This window comes from Octodon degus, unplaced genomic scaffold, assembly GCF_000260255.1.
Source record: "Octodon degus isolate 3935 unplaced genomic scaffold, OctDeg1.0 scaffold00023, whole genome shotgun sequence".
In the NCBI taxonomy this organism is placed as follows: Eukaryota; Metazoa; Chordata; class Mammalia; order Rodentia; family Octodontidae; genus Octodon; species Octodon degus.
Genome location: NW_004524599.1, coordinates 16,172,625 through 16,188,973, shown reverse-complemented (window position 1 = coordinate 16,188,973; position 16,349 = coordinate 16,172,625). Strand labels below are relative to the sequence as shown.

The window sequence follows — 16,349 nt, the reverse complement described above, 5'->3', positions numbered from 1 at the left end:
TTTGTCTTGCGTGTGTCTCTTAGGTTGGGTTTTGCTTTTTTCTAATTCCTTTACCCTGTAATTATTTCAGCAGACTTCCTGTTCAAAGTTTTAACTCTTTCTAGTGAGAATTGGGCACAAAGCGTGGTGAGCCCATCATGACGCTCCTCCCCTGCTGACAGACCCATTCCTGGGCAGCCTCAGTCCTGCCCTGGTGGCTCACAGTGTCAGCCCTTTTGTTCTTTGCTCTGCACGCATGATTTTTCTGATCCAAATCTAAGCCAGCTTCTGAAACCAATCATCTCAGCAAGCGCAAATACCCACAGCACAGCCGCCTGCCCTGGTCACTGTTTGCAGGGGTGATAAGGAAGTAGAGCCCACCACCTACCTCAGGAAGCCACTGTGAGGCCAGCAGGGCTGAGGCTGGGGACAGGACAAGCTCAGACCTCACTAGGTCCCTGGCAGCTTCAGGGACAGTGTGTGACAGGGGGCACAACCTGGGCTCTAGAGGAGGCTGGGCTACCCCTGGAAGGGACCGGGGTGGATGCATACTGCAGTCTGAATGGTAAAGTGTGATCTCTATCCTTCAGGTGGAAAAAGCCCTGACTTTTGAGAAGTTCCAAAGCTGGACCAGTCCAGAGCACATGAAGAGAACCAAAGTGGATGTTTCCCTTCCGAGATTCAATCTTCAAGAGATGTACGACATGGTCTCTGTGCTGCAGGGTCAGGGCGTGGTCGATGCCTTTCTTCCAGGCAAGGCAGACCTGTCTGGCATGTTGGCTGACAGTGACCTGTGTCTGTCCAAGTTCGTGCACAAGAGTGTGGTGCAGGTCAGCGAAGAGGAAACAGAAGCTGCAGCAGCAGCAGCAGCAGCAGCTTGTGAACTTGTACCACTGTGCTGTATGCATTTGCCGAGCTTCCGTGCTGACTACCCCTTCCTGTTCTTCATCAGGCACAATAGCACCAACAGCCTGCTGTTCTGTGGCAGGTTCTCCTCTCCGTGAGGAGTAGAGGCACTGAGTGCACAAGCATTTCCATGTTAGCCCCAAGTCCTGAAAATGTTTACAGATTCTGTCTCCCCGGCCTGTGGTCCATTTATAGAATAATAAAGAGCTACAGATCATATGCAAGCTCTAAATATCTGTAGTGGCCAGCTGTGGCCAACAAAATTGTGCTATTTTAGGATTTCATTTTTTATGACACAACACAAATTCCTAACCTTCAGCAGTGCACTCAGTATGTGTGTAACCAGCTTTATGCAGCTCCAGGAAGCTGTCATTGACCCGAATGAAAGGTTCCCGCCTAGCCATGCGTCACACTTTTCTTCTCCCAGCAGCCCAGGACAGCATTGTTCTGCTTTCTCTCTGTACATTTCTGTTGTCTGAGCTTGTCTTATAAATTGAAACATACATAAGACCTGTTGTGTCCGCTTCTTTTGTTTATTCTTTTGTAGGATTTTCTGGGTGTATTCATTACTGTAGGATGTATCCTTGCTCTGTTTCCTGAATGGCAGTGTAATATTCCTTTGTGGAAACATAGCTCATTTATTTATTCAAACATTCATCTGCTTTATTCTCATTCACTTATATGTAAATCTGGGTGCTGTTCATCTCCATGCATATGAAAGTATTCATCTGCCTAGTCCGTAATCTTTGCATACATACTCCAGTAAAAAGGAACAAGATTATTGGGTCATACAGTGCCTATCTCTAACCATGTAAGGAAATGCCAAACTGTCTTCCACAGTGGCTGAACCAAGAAACACTCACCCCAGGAAGGAATGAGAAGCCAACTTTCCCCATCGTGATGGTGTGAACCGGAGAAAGAAAACAAAGGTGCAGGAAGGCAGTGCAGGGCTTCAAGCTGGGTGGCCAGGTGAGATTTGGGGGATGTTGCAATCTGGAATGTGCCAGTGCGCTGGCTCTGTTAGCAGAGTGCAGGCATGAAGTACTGCAAGGCAAGAGGAACTCTAAGGAATAACAGGATCTGAGCACAACGACCTCCAGACACTGTGAAAGACATCAGCGTCCTTGCTCCGTAAAGCTCTCTGCCTTCAGTACATTGTTTTTTCACCAGGACACTCTAAAATACGCAGTTCATCCAAAGTTAACCACATGAGCTTTTGCCTCTGATTCCTTCACTGCTTATCTGAGGGCCAGCTTCTCCAAGGAAGGATCTACTTTACGTCTTCAGCTCCACATTTTGCAGCCCTCCCTGTGCACATCAGGGCACTTCTACGTACCCTTACAGAAGAGCAGTGAGAATAAATCTGAAGACTGACAATCTTTGCGGACCCCTCAAGCAAGCGTGTAGGATGTCATTTCAACTGTCACTCTATCTTCAACTGTACAGAGTACTTTTTTGTGCTGCATATAGTGTAGCATTGTCACTCCTTCAGTTCCTGCAAAGGCACCATGCTATCTTTTTTCTTGGTTTACCTCCACAATAATTTTCTACACCCTAAAAGAGAGCTGAGATGGGCCACCTCCCTAGCTCTCACCCTGACCACTGCGAAGTCCTACTGCTTCAGCCATCCAGTGTGTTTACACCCACTTGTTGTGTTCACCTCCATGCCTTGCAATTGCCTGCATCTTTCTTGCCTCCACCAACTGAGCCAGAGGGCTTGCACCTAAAGGTGTGCCATCTCCCAAATCTGACTTGGTCTAAGGAGCTTGAAGCCCTTTACTGCCTTATGCAACTCTGCCCTGGGGCCACCGCCTCATGGACCGAATCTTCCTCAAAGCATGAACTAAACAATCATTCCTTCCTGCATTCTCGATTCCAGGTATTTTTTCTCAGATGTTTTGCATCCACTTTTCCCACAAGGAGCTACAAACTCCCCGGAAGAAGGGGACTTGTAATGTCTGCGCTGTGCCTTCTTTCTCTTAGAGCCCTGGGCAGCTATGTGCAGCCCATGCACCGCTCTGTCCACTGGCACTGGGCACTCTAGGTTGTCTTTCAGACTTTAGCTCAGATAATGCATCCTTTTAGAAGTGCTCTTGTAGCACTACATTTGGAGTATGGTGCTTGTCCTTAGAAAAGCAAATCCTTTTCCTGGTTCATCTGGAACTCAGACTCTGTGAAGTCAGAATATTAAATGGCAACCAGCCTTTGCATTGATCCCACTGTTCAATTTGCACACTGATTGATCTGTGTGCTAATCAATCCCTTCTACCAAAGGATTTAGGGTTCAGGTAAGTGGCTACTATTAAGATTGATATCATTCAGGAGGCACTGTTTAAGGTACATACAAAATGCATAAGTCTGGAGGTTAAAAATATCCCTACACAGATTTCCAAAGGCCAGGGAGTCCAGGCCATGTTCCCAAAGTATAAAGCTGTGAGCATTTGCCCAGAGGCCTGTTCTCTGGGCAGCAACTGCCTGAAGTCACACCCTCCAGGGTGGCAGTTTGGGATCGCTGACCTTTCTCTGTGTTTTGACAAGCAGGCCTGTGGTGGCCTGGGCATCATGGTATCAAAGCTGGTTTTCTCCCCTGACAGAAACCTTGGCATCCACTCCCAAGCTGAATGTGTTGTTGGTGGTCAGGTGAGGGTCCACAGTTTGGATCCTCCCACCCCCTATGTGTTGATTGCATTTTTGTCAATGCTAAGAGGAAAATATCTGGAATCCAGAATTAAGGGAGGAATGGCTTATTTAGTTCATGCTTTGAGGAGATTTCAGTCCATAGAAGGGTGGCTCCAAGGCAGAATCACACAAGGCAGAAGGCATCACGTCATGGTGGCAGAAACACCAAAAGCAGCAACAGCAAAATAGAGGCACAGCAGAGACCAAGCCTCTCTTGTTCTCTTATGATGTATGCAGACTACCTGTCCTATGGTGGAGTTAGAATTCAAACCATAAATCTAGCATTAGACTATGTATCAATCAGAAAAACTGCATGTCCACACCAAAACAACATGAAGCTGTCAGGGCACACGTCCATGCAAGCCAGAACATTGCACCTCTGACAGCTAAAAGGCTCATGTACATCTCTTTATGTAAAAGGCCTTTTGGGTCATCTCTAGGAGTTTTCAATGCCTGAAGTGGTTCAACATACTTGAAAAGTCCTTGTCCTGTGTCTCCTTCAATATATAAGGTAAACAACTAGCTGTGAGCCCCTGTACAAAGGAATAGTTACTCACTTCTAACATTTAATGCCACAAGATAAACACTACATCCCAAAACATATAAACAGAAGGATAGAAAGCATTGGGATCAGATTGAGTCCAAAATCCAGCACAGAAAGCTTTAGGTCCTGTACTTCCACATTGAAATCTGTTGAAATCTGAGGAAAACTGAGCTTTATGTGGTTCTACTCCTGTGTCACTTCCGGGGCTTTTAGCTATGGTGGCTTTTTACTTAGTCCCACTTTTTGTTCCCTCCTTATAGCTTTTCTAAAGTGATCTGGGTTTTACACTTTGAAAAAGTGGGTATTTTACTTTAGTTTTTGACAAATACTCACAGCTTTATACTTTGGGAACATGGCCTGGACTCCCTGGCCTTTGGAAATCTGTGTAGGGATATTTTTAACCTCCAGACTTATGCATTTTGTATGTACCTTAAACAGTGCCTCCTGAATGATACCAATCTTAATAGTAGCCACTTACCTGAACCCTAAATCCCTTGGTAGAAGGGATTGATTAGCACACGGATCAATCAGTGTCCTACAGTGTGAAATCAGGCACCTGATTTCAAGGAACAAATTTGTTCTGTCACCATTTTACAACATGGTGGAGCCACCACCATTCCAACACATGATGGTCTATGGCATTTTTTCTAAGCAAAAACTTACTTTTAGCATTGTGAGACTACAGAGGCTGGAGATTGATTGCTTCTCCTGATGCTCTGAGGATGGGTTTTTTCATTGTCTTCTTCTTTTTCAGCAATGAGGATCTCAACTGTTTCTTTGTAGTCCATAGCTCTCTTAGTGCTTTCTTTTGACCAGACTCATATTTTAAGTCAATATGTTGGGATCATTGTTTGTGATTTGTAATAATATCCTGGCTAAAATCTCCCAATCATAGCCATATCAGGAACTCGGTATTCAATTGTGTTGAAATTACTTTTGTCAGAATAATTAGCCACCCACCTTTAATCTCAATCTCAGGCAAATTCAGTGGACAGAAACAACATACAGACAAACTTTCTCTCAAGCTATAACATACATAACTTGGAATAAAAAAATCAATGTATCTGTTTCCCCCCAAAATTCTCCCAATCCTGATCTTTTATTGGATGATTCCTATAAGTCTTCTGGATTTCTGAGCTTTGAAAAGAATCTGCCACACAGAATAAACTCAGCTTCTTTAACTTGTCCCTATCAATCAGAGCCTCCAAACTTTTCCAACAATTTCCCACAAGCCATTTCCATAGACTCTTCAGCCACATGGTCTGGTATAGTCACCTTAAAGACCCCACTTCTGGTACCAAATTCTGTGTTGGTTACATTTAGCTCATTGGTAAGACAAAATACTTAACACTCAGAATTAAGGAAGGAAATGCTTATTTAGCTCACTGTTTCTGGAGATGTCAGTCCATGCAAAGCATACTTTGTAGGTGGAATGGCACATGGCAGAGGGAAGCAATTCATGGTAAGGGAAAACAACAAATGCAAAAAGAGCAAAGACAAGAGCAGCAGAGGGCAAGCCTTTTTAAATCTCTTACATTGTACGCAGGCTTGCCTCCCCAGGGTGAGCCATAATCTCAGCCTTGGACTGTAGAAGAATGACAAAATCTAGAAACTCACCTGATGGTTGCATGGGACTTTGGGAAGATATACAGACACAAACCATATGATCCTAGCAGTGGATAGAGCCAGCTCAGCAAGTGAAGGATGTGCTCTGGGCTCTGTCCTTCCACATGAGGCCTCCAGCAGGTGTTAGGGAGGTTGATGCTAGAGTCTGGGCTAGAGATGTTCACCAAAGTTCAATCTGTTCCATATTTCTCACCTTGGAGAGGATATGGCACCTGGGGAGATTTGTCCTGGGGGAAGATGTAGGGAAAATCCTGATTCCCCTGCCATAGATAGATGTTGCAGTTCATAGTGTTCCCCTGAACTTATTTGACAGCCACAAATGTGTGCTTCAAATCATGGCTTCTCATGGCCAGGAAAGGTTGCAGGAGTTGTCCAGGGAGGAAAGGGATGGGAGACCTATAGAGTAACCTTGGCTATCTAATATGGCCAATTGTTTATTAAGCATGAAAACCCATGAATGTCAAGGATGTCTTCTTATAAGACATGGCAGCAGGGAGAGGAAAATTTTAGGGAGAGGGAAACCCACAGTGTGCTGAGGCTTCATCAGCACTGCTCGAAAAGACAATCAGAAATACACTAGTCAAGCAGAAAACCCTTCTCAATCTGCCATTTGAATCAGGTATTGTTCACAGGACCAATCAAAGATGTTCTCTTCAGTCCTTCATTTACATGTGGATACAATCAATGAAAATACTGCTTCATATTCTTCAGTTACATATAACAGGAGACTAAAAGAGCTTCCTCATAGGGTAGATTACAAAGACACAAACCCAAGTATGTTTTACAGGATTTCTTCAATGTCTTCTTTACATAAAAGAAAAAAAAAGTACTGTTTGTCTTATTGCCAGGTATCTGTGAGCCTTCTCACCGGTTCATTCTCACTCTGCAGGTCATGCTTTTCCATCTTCTCTAAATGCACACATCAGCAGCCCTCTCTGTGGGCCTTATGCAGTCCATTGTTGTGGACACCAAGAACCTGCAAAGAAGCCCCTGGAATGAACACAGTAGCAATGTGGTTGCATGTACCTAGGTTTCTGTTGGCCTCTTCAGGAGCAGTGTGTCCTCTTCTGACAGAGAGGAGCAGGATTCTCACAACCTCAAGGACTCCAGGTATCTGGCTCCATACTTACCTGGTGGACTTGATACCTGACATGAGCCAGCAGAAGGATCTCCCTGGCCTGTAGTCCAGAGCTGAAGGAACTGTAAAATCTAAGTCAAAGGCTTGCTTGGTTTCGAGACGTCACCGAGCAAGACGATACTTTTGGGTTAGCTGAAGCCTGCATCCCATGACCTCCTTTCTGGCCTGGACCTCAGCCCTGACCTGTGCAATGCTCACTCTCTCACAGTTAAGCCCATCTCCTCTCCCCTCCACACTGAAAGAGTGAAACACTAAGATGCTGTCTGAAATCTGCTGGCCATATTTCAAGGATGATCTTTTATAGTCACTGCCTGAGAAAACCCAAGACTGTCCATTGAATTTACTCTTTAGTACATGTGCTGCTGAAACCAGCACTTAATTAACTGTTTGTTGTAGTCTATGGTGCTCATAGAAGATGATCTTCCTTTTGCAGTACATTTTCTAAAATGGGCTTACCATGAAAAATCCTAATTCTCTCCTTTAACATAGCAGAAACATGCATCACTTGCTAGCTTGGCATCCTATTCCAAAGCATCTTAGTCCGTCCTTTGGTGGGAATAAGATCATCAGGAAGGACTTGGCCTCTGCCTTCCAGCATCTGAGGGGAAGGACACCTAGGGAGGCCGGTCACCTACTTGATTGTCCCTTCCCCTGCACTCTTGCTACTGTCTCTATTTCCCCCACTCTCATTTTGAAAGCCCCAGTCTTTTCTACAGAGTGCAGTTAATGCTGGCTGTGCCTCAATTTGCAATCAAATATTCTTTTCAAAACCTCTTTATTGCCTTAATTAGCCTCTTGATTAGTTTGTCTTTGACATACATCTTCACAAGTGTCAGTTGAAGAGCTGAGAATGATCACCCAAGAACAGGGACTGAATAAGACACTGGAGGTTAATAAGGTAACTGTGGTTCCATGGTGAGTGAAGTCTCTCTATTCTGCCGTCCTTGATCACATTGCATGCTGCCTCTTTTTCATCTTTCACATGATAGCAGCTTTCCTGGAAATACGCTTCATGATGCAGCCAGGAACCCACCCTTTAATACAGACACCTTACTGTCATTTGGTATAGTCCCTTAGCCCACAAGAGGCAAGACACTGCCTATGATAATTCATTTTGTGTGCTGACCTGACTTATGATACTCAGATGTCTAGTCAAACAGCAACCTGAGTACTGACACCAGAGTATTTTCCCCTATGATTAACATTTGCAAAGGTAGAATATTTTCTCTGATGTATCTGACCTTCATCCAATGATCTGAAGGTCTTAGAAGGTTAAGATTTTGGTGGGAAATGATATAATAGAGAATGTCTCAACCCTTAAAGGAATTGAACTTCTCTGTTAGGCTAAGACCTCAAGGAATACTATACACTAAAAGGTCCATGATCTCCATTGGGTGTGCAGTAGGGAAGAGGGCAGAGATGCCCAGATCAATGAAACTATTTTGAATGGCATTCCCATGGTGGACACATACCATCCTACCAGGGTTCACAGACATTGGATGTCAGCCCCTGAGAAATATGAAGCTGGCTGCTAAAGATATGGCCATCAGGCAGCTTGCCCACAGAAGCTATCCGAGGACAGAACAGCGAGAGATATCCAGAATATTGTAAGCAGAACAACCAAAGCTCCAAGGCCAGGATCAGAGGGCAGGTTCAGCCTTAACTTCTTTGGAGTTGAAAGCACTAGAATTGGAAGCCACACTAATCATAGTGCAGGGTGACTGGGGTCACAGGGCAATAATCTGGGCTCCGCCTTCCTCCAACAGTGCCATGTGAGCCACACCTGAATTGGACACTAATGTTAATCTTCAGGACCCAGAAGTTAAGCAGAAGCTTACAACAATAGAGAGCTTTCATTTTTCTTTAGTGTTTGTTTTTCTTTTTTGATTGTTTGTTTTGTTTTATCAGAAGCATGAACATTGTTTTTAGTTCTTTCCATGACTTGTGTATTGTCATTTCTTTTTTTCTTTTTTCTTTGTCTTTTTATTTCTTCAGGCCAGGATTTTCCCAAAGAATGAGGGATCTCTTTGGGTTTTTTGTTTGTTTGTTTTTCTGTATTTTTTAGGGAAAGGTCTACAGGGTATTCAGGGTCTCACTACGAGATTGGACTTGTAGTGATTCTCCTGTTTTACAGCCTTCCTAGTGCTGGAATTACAGGTGCATACTGCCACACCTAGTCTCAATTGCTGGCTCAGTGTGCTCTGGGGGTGGGGACAGCAAGGCAGGCCAGGCAGGGGATTGAGGAGCTTTAATCTGCTTGCAGGCACTTTAGTCCACTGAGCTATTTGGCCAGCCTTCCAAAGAGTGAGTTCTAAAAAAACTGCAGGAAGTACTAGCAAGACAGCTTTGACCAAAACAGTCACACAAAAGGTGACCACAGAATATCTAGACTGTCTTACTCTATTCCTAACAGAGCTACTTCCATCTGAGAAAAAGTTGTACTAAGCGTCCATCAGTAGGCTTGTATTTGTACTTCTGGTCAGCTTGAGAACAGTTTATCAGACAGTGCTAGGTAGTCATGGCTTACTGGGTTCATGTCTGAGGGCAGTTATGTGGCAGGGTTGAGAGCAGGTAACATCATAAGTGTCAGGCAGGAATATCTGCATTAGTATCTTTGGTACTCGGTGAGGTCTAGCACACTATCTAACAGCTGGACAGTGAAGTTTGGGCCAAAGGTGAGCCTGTTGGATTCTTTTTGACCAGAAGGACAGTGGTGAAGTATTTGAACAAAGAGGCCACTGAACACTTCCAGAGGTTGACCATATGAGTTAATATCATTGCTTTTGGGAGCACAAAAATTCAGAATTTCTAGAAGCCAGCGCCTCCATGAAATTTGTAGAGTTCTTTTTGATAACCAGTTTCTGCCAGATGTTAGAACAGAGCTTTTGTGTTTTTCTAGTGTGAAAGTTTGCTGTCATTCTAGGAAATTAGAGAGGTGGGCTATAACTGCTTCTTTTAATAGTGTAAATAAGTTTATGAAACCTGAAAGGTTAAGTCTAGGTCAGTTGTGAAGAAATGCCTGCTGACAGGAACAAATGAAAGGCAGAAGACAGCACTCTTAGGTCTAGGCAGGTGTAGCAGCAGTCTGCGAGTGGCAGAAGACTGAGTAGAGAAAGTCAATATTTTAATCTAGAACAGTCTCAAAAGTAAAGGGGCCATCTTTAGGACTTTCAGATTGTGGTTATCTGACTCAGACTGATGTAGGAATTCTGTTCTTGCCAAAGAGTCAAAGTTTAAAGTACAGGGCCAAGTGAGATGGAAGCTCATGGACTTGGTGGAGAGGAGACTCCTTCCAGGCTGGAAGTTTGTCTTTTACTGAAGGAAGAGAGGTAAGTGTCCAGGTTGACTTTGGCATGGTATGTTTTTGACAGAGAGATCTCTGGAAGGTAGAGTAATGTCCCATTATTTACAAGAATGTCCTGGTCTGCCTGTCACTTTACAATGGCAAGTAGGGTCTGCGAGAGGCCCCATTAGACAGGGCTCATTCTTTCCAATCCGCTCAGGCTCACACGGTTCAACCCACTTGTGGGGCCGAGAATCCAATTTTGATGGCCAAAACCTGAAAGTCAGTAGAAACTGTTGACAGCATCTTGTTTGAGCATTAGCTAATGTAATCTGAACAGCATAGGCAGGTAAGCTGACATGTCTGGAAGGAGGGACTCTGTTGCTTAATGCAGGCCATGGCTTGCTAGAACCAGTTCAGCTGGCTGGAGGAATATGAGTGAGGAGTGGGAAGTGAAGCAGCAGGTGTTGGAAGCACATTCAGAAACACAAGAGTAGTTTCCTTTCTTTTTAACTCTGACAAAGTCCCCTTGCCTACAGTTAGGGATAAGGGTGTTAAATGATTAGTTCCCATCTGTGTCCCTATGGTGCACTTTGTGTAGGCTGGAATGATGGCACCACCAAGTGAGGGCAAACTGCACAGTATAATCATTCAGATGCCTGCCTGGCTGCATCTTAGGCACGATTTAGCTAAGGAAAGTGCCTGTCCTCTGTTACATCACATGTTGGTCACCACGGAACCACAGGAGAGGGCTCAACAGGCCACTTCAAGCAGCAGTTTCTAGTGCTGGTGTACAGCTGGAGCAGCCCACTGCTTATAGCTCCAGCCACATCTCCCACTACGCACTAACGTAAAATCAAAACAGATCCAACATGGCCAATATGGAAATCTGTGTGGTGATGCCTGAAAAATGAATCGTACATGTTTCATTTGAACCAACTATTTTCCTTCTAGGTATCTTCTCAGAAGAGCTAAACGCCTCATGTTATACTTACAAACCCACCTTCATAACAGATCAATTTGTAGTACCTAATTGTTGGAACCCGCCCAGACCCTCAACAATGGGAGAGTGACGATGGAAGGAAAAGGTGTTCCTCATGTACAATGGAATGCAGTTCTGCCACAAATAAGGATAAAATTGATACTTTTTTTTTGGTACTGAGGATTGAACTCAGGACCTTGAGCACATTTTTAAATAATAGATATAAATTGTTATGGTTTGTGTACATTTGTCCTCTCAGTGCTTCATTCAGTCATTGAGGTGCAGTTGTACAGTTTGTGATTAACTCATGATGGAAGACTGGGATTATGGGTCTGAGTACTGTTAGGATTATGGGTCTGAGTACTGCTGGAATTATGGGTGTGAGTGCTATACCCAGCCTGGGGCGCAGAGCCTGAAGGTGACTCAAGGGAGCCAGAGAGACAGACCCGCTCTCTGTTGCTCCTGTTGCCGCCAGTCTTCCCTTGGTCCTCTCTGCTCTTCGCCGCTGCCATGAAAGGTTGCTCTCTGCCATGTTCACTCTTCCTTGGAGCCAGCTGAGTATGGATTGAAAACACGAGTAACTGTGAGCTAAATAAGCCTTCCCTTCCTTCATTTGGAGTGTTGGATATTTGTCCCAACAATAAGAGAAGAGTAACTGAAACATAAACCCACATCACATTTTTTTTTTTTTACTGAAAAATTTCTAAGTTTTAATTATCTTGAATTTAAGTACGCAGACTGATACATGTTTTAAAATAGCCACTCTTGCTTTCATATTATTATGATTGGTATGGTGATTATTTCTCCATTTTTACTTTTTTGGGGGGCAGGGGCTACCGGGGATTGAACTCAGGACCCTGTGCTTGCCAGGCAAGCACTTATTTTATTGAGCTATCTCCCCGGACCTCCATTTTTACTTTTATTTATTTATTTATTTATTTTTATTTTTCAACAATTAATACACTGCATATATTCTTCTTAGTGGTTAATTGCTGTACAAGATGCGGACTTGTGATCCTATTTACAAACTCCATTAGAACAAATCATTCTATTCATTAACAGAATGTAACTATATATCTATCCCAACCACTTTGAATACACAGATACAAAATGGACATTCATCTGTATACCCCATTTTTTCTAAGTTCCGTTATTGAATATTATAGGTGTGTAAACTCAGCAACATATTCTAAAAGAGTCCAGTAGCCCATATTAGCATTGGGTCTTCTGTTTAACTGGCAATGTCAGAAATTATTGACCTGAGTCCCCCACAGCTCAACTTAACAGCATGGCTTTATTTCTTATGATTTCGTCTTCATACTTTTCTGCTGGATGGTTAAGACCAAGGTAAAGCAGGACCTATGCAACAAGAGTTGTAGCTTTTTGGTCTGAGAAGGTCAGTGAAATGCCCTCAGGATTTGTCCTGAGATCCTGTACCTCAGATTGTAGAACCTTTATCAGTGCAGCCATGTGGATGAGTCACGGCCAATGCTTGGCCAATGTGCTCTCTGTGAAAGCCTGAGCCACATCACATTTTTAAGTGAAATAAACTGGATACACAGGTTTAAATATTGCATTGTTTTTCTTATGTAGAATTCCAATGTGTGAACAAGAACGAACTTGTTGATAGGTATTGGGAAGTGAAAAATGGTTCAAATGGAAATGGCAACAAGGAACAGAGAGGGTAGGGGATGAAGGGAAGGGAGTGAATACAAATAAAAGAAAGAAAAAGAATTTCAGAATTCAATCCTATATATCATTAAACTCACAATACATTGTTTGCTTGGTTGCTGTTATGGTTTTGCAAATAATCCATTTTGTGGGGAACTTTGAGCATCTTCTTGTTGCAAACTTTGTTTTTGATGACTACAAGCAACTAAGAGCTTTCCATACTGAAATGTTAGGTGCTTCACTCTGAATAATTTGCAGAGCTTCTTGCCAATTTTGAACAAGATACAGGCGAAATTCAGAGAATTACTTTTTTAAGCATGAGCATCACTGCAGAAGAGATGCACTGACTGAAAGTGAGTCGTTGATCCTGCCCAAGCTCCATGGCTGCCGGGCAGCAGGAAGGACAAACCCGCAGGGCCACGTGAGCTTTCTCTTTGCTCATCATCGGTTTCCACGCACATGCTGTGTGCGGGCGACAGTCTAAAATGCACTTGTGCATTTGGAGAACTCCAGATTTTATTCTTCTTGGGAGGACAGTGCAGTCCGAGAAGTGCAGTCTAAACTGTGCAGACCGCAGAGGCAAGTCCAAGGTCATTCCCCATCCCAGACAGAGCTGTCACGCCTGCAGGATTCCTGGTACCCAGTGCACTTACCTTGGTGATGGCCCTCATGTCCACATACCGGATGCTGTACTTCTGGGTGAGGGAACTTCTGGAAGTTGATCTTTGATTCTGCCTGTGAGTTAGGGGAAAATTTAAACTGCTTTTTAGTTCATATCACCTGACAAGGACAATAGGAGCAAAACGTAAATTTTTCTTCTGCTTCTGCTTAAGGCAACACTTCCACAGCTTTCTTTTCTTTTTAAAACAAAAAAAAAATGAACTTAGAATAGCATTGAACCAAGTCAAAAGTCTGTATATCTTGTTGTGGGTTCTGGGGGTTCTTGGTGAGTTGTGGGGGTTTAAGTGAATGTTGCTCTGAACCCATAGCTTCAAGCATGTCAGGGGAATTCTCTACCATGAGTTTTACCCCCCTTGAATTCATATATAAAGACAGTATCTGCAGCTGGACTTGATAGAGTGTTGTGTTTGGAATGCATTTCCTTATCACAACTAGTAACATGGAGCTTGGTAGTACAACATGGACTGAGTATACACCAGGTCTTTGGTTTAATCCCAGTACCAAACATAAAGGTGAACAAACCAAAAGTATGCAGATTAGAAGGAGAAGTTGACTTTTTATATTTTAATGTCTTGTGGTTTTCACACAGTCTGTAGATAGCATGATGATCTCTATGGTATGTGAGAAATAGCAACTTTTTTGTGCGTTAAACATCCCATTCTGAGATGTTCACATTTACTACATAAATATTTCTGCTCTTTTGTTTGCTAGTAAGATGAGATGAAATATTTAAGTACCTATCTCCCTATAATAAACAGATCATAGATTTCATTCTACAATGACAGATCAATCCACTGTATCAGAGCAATTCAGCTCTCTATATAATGCTGCTTAGCCTCTGATTCCCTGGACATATCTGATATCCACCTAAGACTATAATTTTCTATGCTTCCACTGACCCTGCCACAACTGGTTCTCCTACAGCATCCAAATGAGAAACTACATGTCCATATTGTCAATGTCATGAAAATCAGTACGATGTAATTCCTGTCTCAGTGGCCGAGTCCAAAGGATATAGCTATATCTGTCCACCTGAATGAAGTATATGTTGTGTTGTCCTTGAGTTGTTTCTTACATGCTTTCCTTGAAGCAGGAAGTATCCAGAAACATTAAATGGGTGTAAACTGTCCCAGGTTCCTTTCATTTTAAGCCATAAGTTACAATGAGAACTCTCTGCATGGGTGTGTCACAAGCTTTCAATCTCTAAGTCCACTTTTGGTGAATGCCTCAAACCTTTGAGCTGGATCTTAATGTTATCTGAGCAGCATGGGCAATATAGGACATTTTCCATACCACCAAACGGAGACACTGCTACAAGAAAGGCACTTTCTTTCCAGGTTCACTCTCAAAAGGATATGTAACCATGTCCTCAAGGTTATTCCCAGGCAATGACCACATCAATAATTACAGTGCCAGAACCTCAGGCAACTGTTGACTTGGCACTTTGTCCATATAGATGAGTTCCATACAACCTGCCAAAGACTGTCATTGCAATGTCCCCATGAATGTCCCTTACCCAGTCACTTTAAGATTTCAGTACTCAGAACCCTGAGAGGAAGCCAACCCATGACTGTTCCTAAGCCCTGATTCAGTTAGCCCCTTGCTCAACTGGTGTCTGGCCACGCCCTCTGTGCAGGAGAAACAGCATTCACATTGGCTGCTGTCTCTGGGCAACTGCTGTAATGCACGCCATCCACTGCAGGACTGCACTGATGCATTTCTCCCTGAAGTTTCCTAAGTCACCTGTCCTCACTGTGTCACTGTGTCTCTGGACTCCACGAGGAGTTAAATGCTAGCCAGAACTGTACAGTGAGACTATGTCTCAAATAACCAGAAAGCATGCGATGTTATAAGCTCTGTCTGGTGAAACCAGTGGAAAGAGAAGTGCAAGATATACCAGGGGCGAAAAGAGTGTAATGGAGGAAATATATAGAAATAAATGTTTACATTATTTAATGAAAACATTGGCATTGATGTGGTCCTTAATTTCTCAGAATTAAATCTGAACTTACCAGGTCTCTCAGCACATGCAGAGTTTTCTTAATGAAAAGAACTATAGGGATGGCCATGTAGTTCAGCACACTAAAGTGCCTGTTCAGGTGAGCACAGTGGAAAGGGGTTCAATCCCCAGCACGACATGCCAAGCCAGCCCTGCCTCTGTAGCACACTAAGACAGCAACTGAGACTGGGTGTGGTGGCATGCTCCTGTAATCCCACTGCTTGGGAGGCTGAAAACAGGAGGCTCACTTTGAGTTCCACCTGTGTAGTGAGATCCTATAGACCCTGTACTAAATATGTTTTTAAAAAAGAAAAGAACTATGGTCATGGACAGCAAGATCAGAATTTTGGGCCCAAGGAAAAATAAAAATTCATGACACTGTGTTCAAAAAGTATAAAAAATTTCAAAGCAGTCACAGCAGAACATTAAACAAACAGAGTTCACCTAAGTATGGAACCCTACCGAGCTTTACTGGTCTAAGTGACTCACTGAGGGGAGAGAATAATTCAAGTTGATTACCAATAAAATGTATGTTTCAAAACTCACCTAATAATATTCTACTAACAAAGATTGAGAAAAATATGCTACATTTCTGAACAACCAGTTCAGATACAAATGGAAGAAACTATAAGAATATCCATGAAGACCAGAGTCTCAGCTCAAGCTGCCAGAGCAAATACCTAGAAGGACGGAAACTTCCCTGCTTCTTGTCAGCATTTCTGCATGGTGTGTATCTTCAGGTTTTTTTTTTCAACAAATAATACACTGCATATATTCTTTTTAGTGGTTAATTGCTGTACAAGATGCAGACTTGTGATCCTATTTACAAACACCATTAGAAAAAATCATTCTATTCATTAA

The 16,349-nt window shown here is 43.1% G+C and overlaps 1 protein-coding gene and 1 pseudogene across 1 annotated transcript in view; both read left to right on the top strand.

Annotated features, from left to right (window-relative positions):
- LOC101592256 overlaps nucleotides 1-983 on the top strand; it is a 25,889-nt pseudogene extending 24,906 nt beyond the window's left edge.
- The window catches only part of LOC101585144 (serpin B9-like), a 389,019-nt gene that overhangs the window by 157,417 nt on the left and 215,253 nt on the right, over nucleotides 1-16,349 (top strand). The gene's annotated exons all lie outside the window — the stretch shown is intronic.